Source organism: Delphinapterus leucas, chromosome 4, assembly GCF_059928025.1.
Source record: "Delphinapterus leucas isolate spDelLeu-1000000601 "Yukka" chromosome 4, BTC_Dleu_Yukka2, whole genome shotgun sequence".
Taxonomy (NCBI): Eukaryota; Metazoa; Chordata; class Mammalia; order Artiodactyla; family Monodontidae; genus Delphinapterus; species Delphinapterus leucas.
Window position 1 is genome coordinate 13,462,458 of NC_143132.1, and position 12,451 is coordinate 13,474,908.

Below are 12,451 nucleotides of genomic sequence, written 5' to 3' on the forward strand. Positions count from 1 at the left end.
TCTACCCATTAGATGACATCATCCTTCTACTTGCCTGGAAATACAATTCAACATGGGTGGGTTCACATTTAATAATGGTGACATTTTACTGGGCAGATAACTGACTGTTAGTAATCTCCAGATTCAGCATTTGAGTCCTGATTTGCTATACCCTCTTCCTCAGATAGTATAAAGCTTTCTCTTCCACCAGTGTGCTGTGTGGTTTGTTTTCGCCTTTGTATGATGAAGAATTCTCCATCCTTTCAATGAATGTCTCATGCTAAGGGTTTTCAAAATAAGTAGACTTGCATTTTTTTCTCCTAAATGGAACTCAGCTAATTTTATCGAAACTATTCCTTTTGTCTTTTGTCTATATTGTATGCTACATTATTATGGATGGCTTTGGAATTCTTCGTGTAAAAGAAAAAGCTGAAATACAGTTAAAATATACAGGACTTTTTTTTTTCTTAATTGCATCTTAATGTACTAAAAACTAGAGTGTGATTATTAAAAATGAGAGAAGGAAAGAATTAAAACAACAAAATTGCTTAGAAAAGCTCCTGTTTCATAATGCATTCGGAAATAATTGGTATCATAATGTGTAATTCACAATCTTTCTTTGAAGTATGAAGCTTAAGCTTGGGTGGGCAGGGGACCTCTTAGGACGTGGTGATGTCTGAATTAGTTCCTACATAGCACTTCTGAATCTGTACACAGATTGTAGCATCTTGCTACCTGCCTTGTTGTGGTTTTTTTTGTTTTTTTTTGTGATAGAGAGAGGTACTTCCTAGAGGAAGGGCTAGGACAGAGGGTCCTCTAATGTTTTACCAGACACCTACTACTGCCCTGTTGATTAGGGAAGGGAGGAGAAGAGAAACTCCTTAATATAGGCTGTGGCTTTAGCTCAGGCCACAGGGTAGTTTCCTGGGCAGTTGATGTAGACCAGGTAGAGGACCTTTTTGCCCAGGTGTCAGGTAAGCCTGGGGCTTATGCTTCAAACAGGCTGAGAAGCCTCCTTGGCTTATTTTCTAGACTCATCCCCTCATCTGGCCCTGAGGATCTTATTGCTGAGATGGCTAGAGTTGATGAATCCAAGAAGAAGCACCATCAGGAAAAAGAGGGAAAGGGATTGGACTCCCAGGCTTGGAGTCTGAGCCTCAGTTTGCCTATGGCCCGGGCATTTGTCTCCCCGAGCATTGGGAGACAAGAACACACAAGGAATCAAATAAGGAGAGAACATTCCAGGCAGACCTGAGCTTTTATTCACTACTCCTTTGGATCAAGCGTTCCTTGCCCAGGACCCACCATATCCAGGCTCCTTCTCAGAGCAGTGGTGGTGCTGGTGGTGCTGGTGATGGGGGTGCTGGTGATGCGGGTGGTGGTGGTGCTGGTGGTGGTGGTGCTGGTGGTGCTGGTGGTGCTGGTGGTGGTGATGGGGGTGATGGTGATGCGGGTGGTGGTGGTGCTGGTGATGGGGGGAGTGCCGTTCACCGCAGCTGGTACTGAATTCCTGAGCCCCAGCCTGCTGGGGGAAGTTAGCTCTGTAAAGGGGTTGAGGTCAAGACAGTCACACCAGAGCTTGTCTTTTGAAAGAGTTGTACTGGGGGTGGCAGGCTGGGGAGGCAGCACTGCCCAGTATACTTATTTGAAGAAGACCATTGCTGTTCAGAAATTTGGGGCCTCTTTTCTGGAAATAGCTTTTAGAGTCTGGGATGTATTCTTTGGAATATCTTCATCAATGGCCAATTTTTCTCTTTTTGGATGGCTTTGATCTTTCAGTAAAATTCTTTTTAAAAAAACTGTTTTTCTTGTTTTAATTTTTTTTTCGGTAAAATTTAAATGTCACCTTCCCAGACAAGCCTCGCTGAGAATTGAATATGAAGTAGCAGCCCCTACACACACACACTCCCCACCTCCTCATCACCCGCTGTGTTCGTCGCCCGTCCTTCCCAAGGTCACCAATGGCCCATGACCTCAATCAGGGGCTGCCACGGCTCTCAGAGACAAGTCTGCCACACAGGGTAAGTTCTTCAGTTCGATAGTGTCTTAAAAATAGTTTTCCAAGGTGACTACATTGAGGGAATAACTGAGATTCGGAAATATGTGTTCTGATCTATCTTGGTGACCAAACCAAACCAAACCAAGACAGTCTCCTTATCAAATCTCATGTGTTGGCATGGTCTGCAATGGAGGCTCAGGTAGGGTGCAGGGTGTCTATCTAACTGTGGTTTTAGACCTTACTAGCCCCTCCTCTCTCCACCGTGCCCCCAGCACAGTTTCACTTGGGTAACAAGGAGATTCACCCCGATCAGAGACTCTCTCCCTCAGAGCTGCTGACACTTTGGGCTGGATACTTGCCTGTGGTGCAGGCTGTCCTGAGCTTTGTGGGGTGTTTAGCAGCATCCTGGGCCTCTGCCCACTAGATGCCAGTACCCTGCCCCACCTGTGACAACCAAAGTGCCTCCAGACATTGCCAGATGGCCCTTGGGAAGTGGAGTAAAATTGCCCTGGTTGAGAACCACTGGTCTAGTGATACACTGTCATACCCAAGACTCTACCATTAACCTTTTACACCATCCTTTATCATTTATCCGTTAGTGTGGATCAAATTTGCTAATGTGTAAGAAAGTACTTTGAAACAATAGCATGTTGTTCAAATTTGGATTATGTTGATGACTGAAGTTTTGTTTCGTAACCTACATTTGTGGTTACAGTTTCTTTGTCACCATTGTCCCTAGTTTTTCCCTTTGTCATTTATGAAATATTCTCCTCCACTCCTGATCTGTTTTCCCTCACCCAACCAAGGAGGATGTCGTCCTTTGCTAATGCATTGTGTGAGTTTGATACCAAAGATCACAGTCTTGGCTGAAAGAAATCTTGAAGGATCTTTAGGCAATAAATGTCCAATGATGTCAACGTCATCATTATCATTTTGTCCATTCCCACTGAAGAAACTAAGGCCCAAGGAGGGACAGGGATTCACCTAAGTTGTGGTTACCGGCAGAGCCATGACTGTATGAGTGTTTCTGGGGAATTTTCTTACACTTTTGTTTTCTGTGCGGTTAATGCTGTGATTGGCAGAGTTCTCGGGGGGCTCTTACCTGTCCCATGAGCTCCTTGCTGGAGCCTGAACATTAAGTGTCCCTGTCCTAGGCTTGCCACAGGTCTTGCTAACAAAAAGTTTTCAAAAAAGATGATCAGGGAAGAAATTAGGGGCAGTGTGTGGATCTTGTTTAGATGTTGATTTGAACGGACCAACTCTGTGTGTGTGTGTGTGTGTGTGTGTGTGTGTGTGTGTGTATGTGTGTGTGTATGTGTGTTGAAACAGGATTGAATAGTTGAATTGGATTATGGGTCCATGGGGATTATGTCCTCATACAACTTGCCGTAGTAAAAAGTTAAAAAGAAATGGAAAGCCGATCAATTTCAGTAAATTATCAACTTCTTTGCAATGACACAAAATATAAATAGTGTGAGACATTTGTTAATTTGTAAGTCTTACCTTAAAGAGGCTCTTCCGAGCCTAGCCAATGCTCTCCAGTTTTCCTGGCAAGGTCCCTTTGCCCTGGGTGACAGGCACATGTGGAACTCGAGCTGGAGGAAGCTTGTCCTCACCAGGTGGGCAGGGCGGCTGCCTTTCCAGTGGCCCCTGCCCCCCCTCCCCGATCCTCACGCCAGCAGAGAGCCTGCAGTGTCCCTGGTCAGTTGTGGTGCTCCTGGGAAAGAAACACGAGGAGAGGGTCTTCCTCCCTGACTGTCCCTGTGCCTTTCTGCCCCCTCCCAGAAATGGTCTGTGGGACCAACTTATTTTTTTCCACATATATTTTATTATTTAAATATTATGTAAGTAATATATGCTCTTTGTAAAAACTATGCACAATAAAAATGAAAGTTCCTGTCCTTCTCTCTTTCCCCTCCCATTGATTTTATTGCTTTTTCCAGAAATACATAAATATTTATAATAAAGTTTTTAGGTCTTTTTTGGTTATTACCAGCATGTCAGAGTTTTATTTTCTTTCTTTAATTTTTAATGATGCAAAAATTTTTTTAAGCAGTCACAGAAAATTGGGAGTATAGCCCCAAAGAATTTTCTTTCCTCCACCCCAACCCCCAATCAGATTTTGCTTGTTGTTCTCATCATGTCCTTATAAGTGAAAGGATCTAGTTCGAATGAGATGTTGCATTTAGTTGTCATGTCTCTGAGTACCTGTTATGAACTATGCCTTGTTCTAAACCCTAGGAATGTATCAGCAAAAAATACACACGATAATCTGTCTCTGTGGAGCTTGCATTCTAGTAGGGGAGACAGAAAAACAATAAATGTAACAAATACTAAATCTTGTAGCATGGTATGAGATAAATGCTCCCCGACACTCGGGCCATGGACCGGTACTGGGCCCTGTTAGGAACCGGGCCACACGGCAGTGGGTGAGCGGCGGGCCAGCGAGCGAAGCTTCATCTGCTGCTCCCCATTGCTCCCCATCGCTCGCATCACCGCCTGAACCATATCCTCCCCCCACCCTCCCTGGCCTGTGGAAAAATTGTCTTCCACAAAACTGGTCCCTGGTGCCAAAAAGGTTGGGGACCGCTGCTGTAGATAAAAGCATAGCAAGGCACAGGGTCATTGGGGTGCCATTTTGAATACATTGCTCAGGACCAGCCTGATGAGAAAGGGCTTTTGGACAAACACTGAAAGGAAGTGTGGATATCAAGGAAGAATGCTCGGGAAGAGATAATAAGCCAGTGCCAAGGCTTTGAAGAGGGAGCATCCCGGTGTGTGTGAGCAAGGAGGCCAGTGGGCCAGGTCTTTCAGTCCCTGTAGGCCAGTTAATTCTCCACCACCCCCTGCTTTGGGCTGATTCCTTTTTTTTTTTTTTTTTTTGCGGTGCGTGGGCCTCTCACCGCTGTGGCCTCTCCCGTTGCAGAGCACAGGCTCCGGACGCTCAGGCTCAGTGGCCATGGCTTACGGGCCCAGCCGCTCCGCGGCGTGTAGGATCTTCCCGGACCGGGGCATGAACCCGTGTCCCCTGCATCGGCAGGCGGACTCTCAACCACTGCGCCACCAGGGTAGCCCCCTGATTCCTTTTTAACTCACGGAAATGTCTTCATTCTACTCCTGCTCCTTCATCTGATGACTTTTTCTAGGTTCCACCTTTTCTTATATTTCTTGACATTCCCCATTGAAGTTCTCTCTTGTCCTCATGAGTGAGATTTTGGACTATGATTTTGTTGATCCTCTTTGCCACTTCCTGTCTGACTTTGCTTTAACTTGCCCCTGGCCCATCTTCTTTCCCCCGTTGCTTTGCCTTTTTCTTCGCCTTTCTTAGCACTTTTTGCCTTTGAGAACTTAACCCACCCTCCCTCCCCCAGTAGTGCTTACTCTGGAGCAGGTGTTGTAAGCGCTCAACAGTTGTTAATTAATTTAATCATGAGTAGCAACCTTGGGTGATAGGTACTATTTTTTTATTCTTTTAATTTTATGAATGAGGAAATTGAAGTACAGAGAGAATATGTAATTTGGCTATGGTAACACAGCTGGGAAGTGCTGGGGCTCAGCCCCAGGCCATTTGCTTCAAGCACATGGGCTCTCATCCACTGTGTGATGGACACACGTCCACACGTGACCTCTCTACTGAGCTTCAGCCCAGTCACTCCAGTTTCTGGGGGATTCACAACAAATAACCACAAACTTAGGGTCTTACAACAACGCACGTGGACTTCCCTGGTGGCGCAGTGGTTAGGAATCCACCTGCCAATGCAGGGGACACAGGTTCGAGCCCTGGTCCAGGAAGGCTCCACATGCCACGGAGCAACTAAGCCCACGCGCTGCAACTACTGAGCCTGCGCTCTAGAGCCCGTGAGGCACAACTACGGGTGCCCGTGTGCCTAAAGCCCATGCTCCACAACAAGAGACGCCACCACAGTGAGAAGCCTGAGCACCACAACAAAGAGTAGCCCCCACTCTCCACAACTAGAGAAAAGCCCGTGCGCAGCAACAAAGGCCCAAAGCAGCCAAAAATAAATAAATAAAATAAATTTATTAAAAACAAAAAAACCCACATGCTTATGATCTCACAGTCCTGTGAGTCGGGAGTCTGGGTGCACCTGAGTGGGTCTTACAAGCCTATAATCAAGGTGTTGGCCAGGTTGCATTCTCATCTGGAGGCTGGTCTGGGGAAGAAACTGCCTCCAAGCTCATTCACGTGGTATCAGAATTCATTTCCCTTCAGCTGTGGGATGGAGAGGCCTGGATTTCTACTGACTGTCAGCTGGAGGTCACTCAGCTCCCAGGGGCCACCCGTAGTTCCTGCCACACGGCCCCGTCCACAGGCAGTTCACAACCTGGCAGTTTGCTTTTCGAAGGCCCAGCATGCTAAGGTGGACTCTTACATAGTGAAATGTCATCAGTGGAGTGACATCCCATCACCTTTGCTGTATTCCATTGGTCAAAGTCAAGTCACAGGTCCCGCCCACAATCAAGGAGAGGGGCTTGTCCAAAGGTGAGGATGCTTGAGTCATCTGAGGATGTGCCCTCCATAGCATGGCTTACTGATCTGGAAAATACACCTTGAAACCAGAATTCACTATTTTCCCTCTTCCAACTTCTTGGTATCTGTTAGTGTTATCACTAGTCTTCCAGCCACCAGATTTTCAGTGTGAGTGTTAGCATTGACACCTCTTTTTCTTTGTTATTTTCATTTCACTTATTTCATGTTGCACCTTTCACTTTTTAAGTCATCTCCAATTTTTTTTGAAGTGTCCTTGAAATCTGTCTTCCTAATCACTGACTTGCATCTCTATCTCTATCTATCTCTGTCTCTGTCTCTGTCTCTGTCTCCCTCTCTCTCTCTCTCTCTCTCTCTCTCTCTCACACACACACACACACACACACACATACTGGTATTGAATCTCCCCTAGAGTCTGATGTTAGCCTAATTGTCCAACCTTTTCCCAGTTAGCAGGTGGCTTCGCTATTTTGTTGTCATCCTGTTGGTTCAGAGCATGTCTGTTCCTCCAGGAATGTCCTCAGCACCCCTCTTCCATTCCTTTCCAGCAGATTCCACCTCACCCCCTGCCCCCCAGCCTCGAGCCCCCTTGACCACTCCTTTCTCTGAGCCCCACTTAACGCCTGGTGCTTTCCACCCTGGCTTCGTGTTGGAATCATCAAGGTCACTTGAGTTGGATTACTCAACCATGTATAGACTTGGCCAAGTTCCCTCTTCACAGAACATATATATTTTTTATTAAAGTAATGTCGGGTGAATTATCTGAATTTAAAAATGCATGAGAAAAATATGATCTATTAAATCAAGCATGCGGTCTGTTTGGCAGCCTGAATCACCCAGCCCGCCTGGCCCTTTGGCTGGCTCTGCCTGGGGTTGGGAACCCCAGATATCAGCAGGCGTGATGGATGGGCAGCGCCAGCATGCCTGTGGCCCAGCTGACTGGCTGCGCCTGCTGCTGGAGGCCTGATTTATGTTCACCTCGGAGCTGCAGATCACCCCATGGTATAACACAGATGACAAGGCATGTCTTAGCTTGTGGGGCCTCAGCCCTATCCATCTTGTGTGAACTTTTTTCCCTCTTAAATTCTCAGTTTGGCTTCTTAGCTTAATTGGCTTCTGGATGGATTAGGCGCTGTTTAGTGATGTCTGAGGTCCACAAGGACTGTTTTGATGGACTCTTCAAGAGGGAAAAGCTGATCGTCTCCCTTTTGGCCCCTCTGTGGGTCAACACTGTTCTTTGCTGGGTCTGTTGGTTGCATGCCGTGTGCTCTGCACTTTCCTAAATCCTGGGAAGCAAGATGGGTGGGAAGCAGGGCACCCATGAGAAAAAGCAGCCCTTCTTAACAGCAGAACTAGAGGAAGAAGCTGTGGTTATATAGGACCAAGGAAATATGTTGGAGAAGTATCTTGGACTTGCTTCTCTGGAATAGGAGAGAGGCTCTGCTGCTTGTGATGGGGAAGGTGGGAGGGGCCCCTTTTGAAAGGAGCTGGTTTGGGAGGATTCCAGTTCTTTTGGTGGGATATAGAGTTGGCTTTATATTCTGGGAGGGAGGGATTTGAGTCCTGCCTCTGTCTAATAACAGCCAGTGGGCGAAAGGGCAGCCGTGCTCCCCACGGGCCAGGGTGTCCTGCCTTCTATAGCTGCATCCTCCACGGGTAGCTCCTTCCACCATCCCGTAGATTCTTCAGGGAGGGAAGAGGCCGGGTGTGTGGTTGCTGCCTGATACCAGACTGGTTGCCCAACGAGAGTCCCCAGGCCCCGTGCACTTTCCTTCTTTTTTTACAGCCTGCCAGGTATTTGCTTTTCTGCCTAATCCAGTTATGCCAAGGTGTGGGCATTTTTTGCTTAGTCTTGGTCAGTTGGCAGGGAACTCTCCTGGTACTTTATATAGTACATTGCCCTGATGCCAAACCCAGTCCTCCCCAAGAAAGAAAAGGGACTTTTGTTGTGACACCTGCCAAGCAGTTATCTCTGTGGAAGTAGCTGGTATTTTTCTGTGGAAACTTTGTGGACGGAACTAGCAGTTATTAAAAAGGAAAACAAAACAACAGCTACTATTTATTTCAAGCACCTACTGTGTCTGGCATTGGACTAAGTCCTTAACATCCATTGCTTCATTGACTCTCGGAACAGTCTGAATAGGTGGATGCTGTTGACGCATATGCTCTTGTAGATGGGGAAACTGAGGCTGGGAGACATCAAGTACCTTGATCTTCAGGAGTGAAAGCCAGGAGACTTAACTGGGTAGAGCTGGACTCTGACCCAAAAAACTCATGCCGAAATTTGGGTATCTACCAGCCTGTCTTGTAGAGGTTGTCTGTGCCTTCTGATAGCCGTCACAGTTCTGAATGTGGGTTCCTGAGCCATAGGGAAGTTGTAGCCTGAGGTCACAGGTGGAGGTGAGAGTGAATGTTTGCAAAACACCTCCATAGTTGGCCGGTTATGTGTTGGGGCCAGTTATGCCTGAGTGTTGTGTTGCTTAATCTTACATGTCAACTTGACTGGGCTACCTGGTGCCCAGATATTTGGTTCAAATATTTTTCTGAGTGTTTCTCTGAGGATGTTTTTAAATCGACTGAGTAAAGCAGATTGCTCCACGTAACATGGGTCTAATCAGTTAAAGACCTAAATAGACCAAAAATCTGACCCTCTCCCCACAAAGGGGGAATTCCTCCTGCCTGACTTCACCGTCAAGCTGGGACATTAGTCTTTTCTCCTGCCTTTGGCCTTGGATGGGAGCTATACCCTCAGCTCTCTTGGGTCTTCCTCTTGCCAACTGCAGATCTTGCATTTGTCAGCTTTTGTAATTGTGTGAACCAATTCCTCATAAAGAATCTCTTTCTCTCTCTCTCTTTCTCTCTCTCTCTCTCTCTCTATATATATATATATATTTTTTTTTTTTTTCTTCTTCCTGTGTCTCTAGAAAACCCTGACTAGCACAAGCACTCACCCTGGGTCACCGCCCATCTTCATATTTCTCAGGTCAGCAGTCATCCAGCTACTGTTCCTATAGATGCTGCAGGGAAGCATCTGAGACATAGTCTTTTTACTTCCATTTGGTTTCCTTCATCTTTATCTCTGAACTCACAGCTCAATTTTGAACGCAGAGAGCTGCTTCTTACATTCTTCCTCCTTTTCCAATTATTTTTCAATGACTTTAGTAAGGAAAAATTCTTCCCCCTTTCGCTACTTTCTCCATTTTCTCTGCCTTTTTTCAATCATTTTCTCTTGTTTCCTCTACTCCCCTTACTTTTCTTTCTTACCCTTATCCTATTTAGAATCCAAAATAGCCCGAATAATTGTGGTTCGGAAGGTTCAAGGTAGTATTGGTATCTTTAGTTTTAACATGAAATTCTTAATAATAAGCAAGACCACTGGTCTCAAGCCCACTCCAGAATTTCCAAGAATGTCTCTAGCCACCCTGTTTTCTTCTGATTAAGTCTACTTTTCTTTTTTAAAAAGATTTATTTATTTATTTGTTTGTTTGGTTGCGCTGGGTCTTAGTTGTGGCAGGCGGGCCCCTAAGTTGTGGCTCACAGGCACCTTAGTTGCGGCAGGCGGGCTCCTTAGTTGTGGCATGTGAACTCTTAGTTATGGCATGCATGTGGGATCTAGTTCCCTGACCAGGGATTGAACCCGGACTCCCTGCATTGGGAGTGCGGAGTCTTATCCACTGCGCCACCAGGGAAGTCCCTAAATCTACTTTTCTTTAAGCATGAGCTTTTATGCTGAATAAATTGCTTCCTTTTGAACTTTACTGTTTTGCTTTAATTTTACAGCAAGGTTTGCAAGTTTCCTCTTTTTAGCATTTGTTCTCATTGAAGATGTGCAGCACACTGATTACATTTGGATTGAAAAGGCCTTGTGGACTAGCTGAGGGTGCCCGGGCTGCCACCTTGGGGCCTATCATTGTAATGAGAAGTCTTCTGTGTCTCATGGCCTGATTGTGGTGAATGACTACCTCCCATTGGTATGTTGGGGATGCTCTTTATTTCTTTTCTGTTTCCTTTACTTTCTCTGCACCTTTCTCATTCATACCTCATCATTCCCTGGTCTTCACTCAGTGATACCCAGAAACTTGCCCTTGATCGTGCAGTCCTTGTGCACCATGAAAGCCAGTGTGTAAGCTTCCATTGGAGGCCCAGTGAGCTCTCCAAAAGTGAGCATCAGTGAATCGTACCACAGGACAGAAGGAATGGTGCATGTTGCCTCTGCCCTTGGAATGGGAGTCTGGGTCACGAGGCGTGGTATAGCCAGAATTCACATACTGATCTTCAGTAGATAACAGCACAAGAGGTTGCTTATAATTTTCAGCTGCAGAAATTTCAGCTAAAGGCAGAGTTAGTTTAAACAACACCCCATGCCCCCAAACCACCCTCCCCAAAACCCAAACCAGAAAGGCAACTAACAAAACCCCAGCCTCCCCTTCGTTTCCCTCTTCCCTGTGACTGTATTCATTTCCCTGTATCAGGGAGGGCTAACTGATAAACTCATTGGATATATTCCAACTCAGGAGGCAATGAATGGTAGTCTTAAGTTAATTCTTGGATTTTACAAGCATTTGGGCTATCCTAGGTCTCCTATGAAGAGAACAGGCTTTTGGATGTTGCCAGGAGTTTGAGTGTCTGAGATCTTTGCCAGGTAGGCTGTGGTGGGGAAGTGTTTGCTAAGGGTCTGAGTTTCTTTTAATTGCAAATATAGACAACTTCCAGAATGGCAAGGGGAAGCTTAACATCTCCTTGACTTGTCAGATTATTTTCCACAAAATTTGATCTTACGTGGAGTATTTTGAAGCGAGCACTGCCCCTCCTTCAGCAAAACCAAAATGTAATATAAAAGAACTATGGTTAAAGAACATTCTAGAAGACACTTGCACTAAAGCAGAGTAAAGCTTGTCATGGCATTACAGAATGTTAAAGCCATCAGGGGCATAGTGATAAGATGAATTCAAATCTTTCATGTTACAGATTAAGAAACTGAGGCCCTAGATTAAGTGTTTTGCTCAAAGTTAATATTCACTCATCACCATAGACTATTTCTCACATGAGCCTGTGACATTTGATGTTGCATCCCATATGCCAGGTGGCGTTTCCCACGGAAACATTTATCTACTTACTGACCATAAAATTGTCTATAGCAGAAGCAGTAGTTGCGTTTGCATCCTCTTATTCTTAGAAAGTGTTGCTGACATAATTTTTTTTATTGTTACATATTTAATGGCAGACTCCAGTTAATTCAGATATTAGATCATTATTTATCCGAGGTCCTGATAAATAGATAAATAGTCCAGCCTCTTTTTCCTCAAGCTGATAAATTTTACTTCAGTGCTTTTGGGGAATGTAAATATGAAATTAATATTGCAGCAATTAGTCATCTATTCTGAATTTTTTCCTTGCAAATTCCCAGAGCATAAGCATGAAATTCATTAGTCCAGTCCCTTATGCTTTAAAACCATCGTGGCATTGTAGATACTTCTACTCCTCCTTTGAAATTTAATGCAATGAAGAATTTAGCAGAAACCTGCCTTTATTAATTTATTATTTGTAAGTCAGTCGCTGTTTTTCTGAGCTGGGTGACTCAGCGCCATGCTTTTCGGCGACAGGGAAGCCAGTGCAAATTCTAAATTGTAGCCTCTACTTCGAGAGTGTATGAAAGTTGTTTGATAACTGCTGTTGTCATTTCCCTGGGAGAGCTTATCTTCAGTGCTGTCCTTATAAACACAGGTCTCACTGCTGGGAGCTAAAGAGGTTAGAATTGATTTTCATGAAATTTTTCACTTAATTAAATCTCATCAATTTCTATCCTCCCAGTGATTTTAATTTGGGACCGAGGAGGGTCCAGGGATGAACAGTTTACAGACTGTGGCTTCTCTTTGGCTGTAGGGAGGCTGCACTCTATGAAATCCTGCTCTTATGAAATATGCTCTAAATGACTTGCATGGGAGCCACCTCTGTCTGATGTTCTA

General features: G+C 45.2%; 1 pseudogene across 1 annotated transcript in view; it reads left to right on the plus strand.

Moving 5' to 3' along the window:
• The window catches only part of LOC115802338 (small ubiquitin-related modifier 2 pseudogene), a 296,470-nt pseudogene that overhangs the window by 122,644 nt on the left and 161,375 nt on the right, over nt 1-12,451 (plus strand). Inside the window, exons 4-5 of the transcript XR_016392965.1 lie at nt 13-56; nt 1,834-2,000. The product of XR_016392965.1 is annotated as a small ubiquitin-related modifier 2 pseudogene (transcript). The remainder of the gene's footprint in view (nt 1-12; nt 57-1,833; nt 2,001-12,451) is intronic.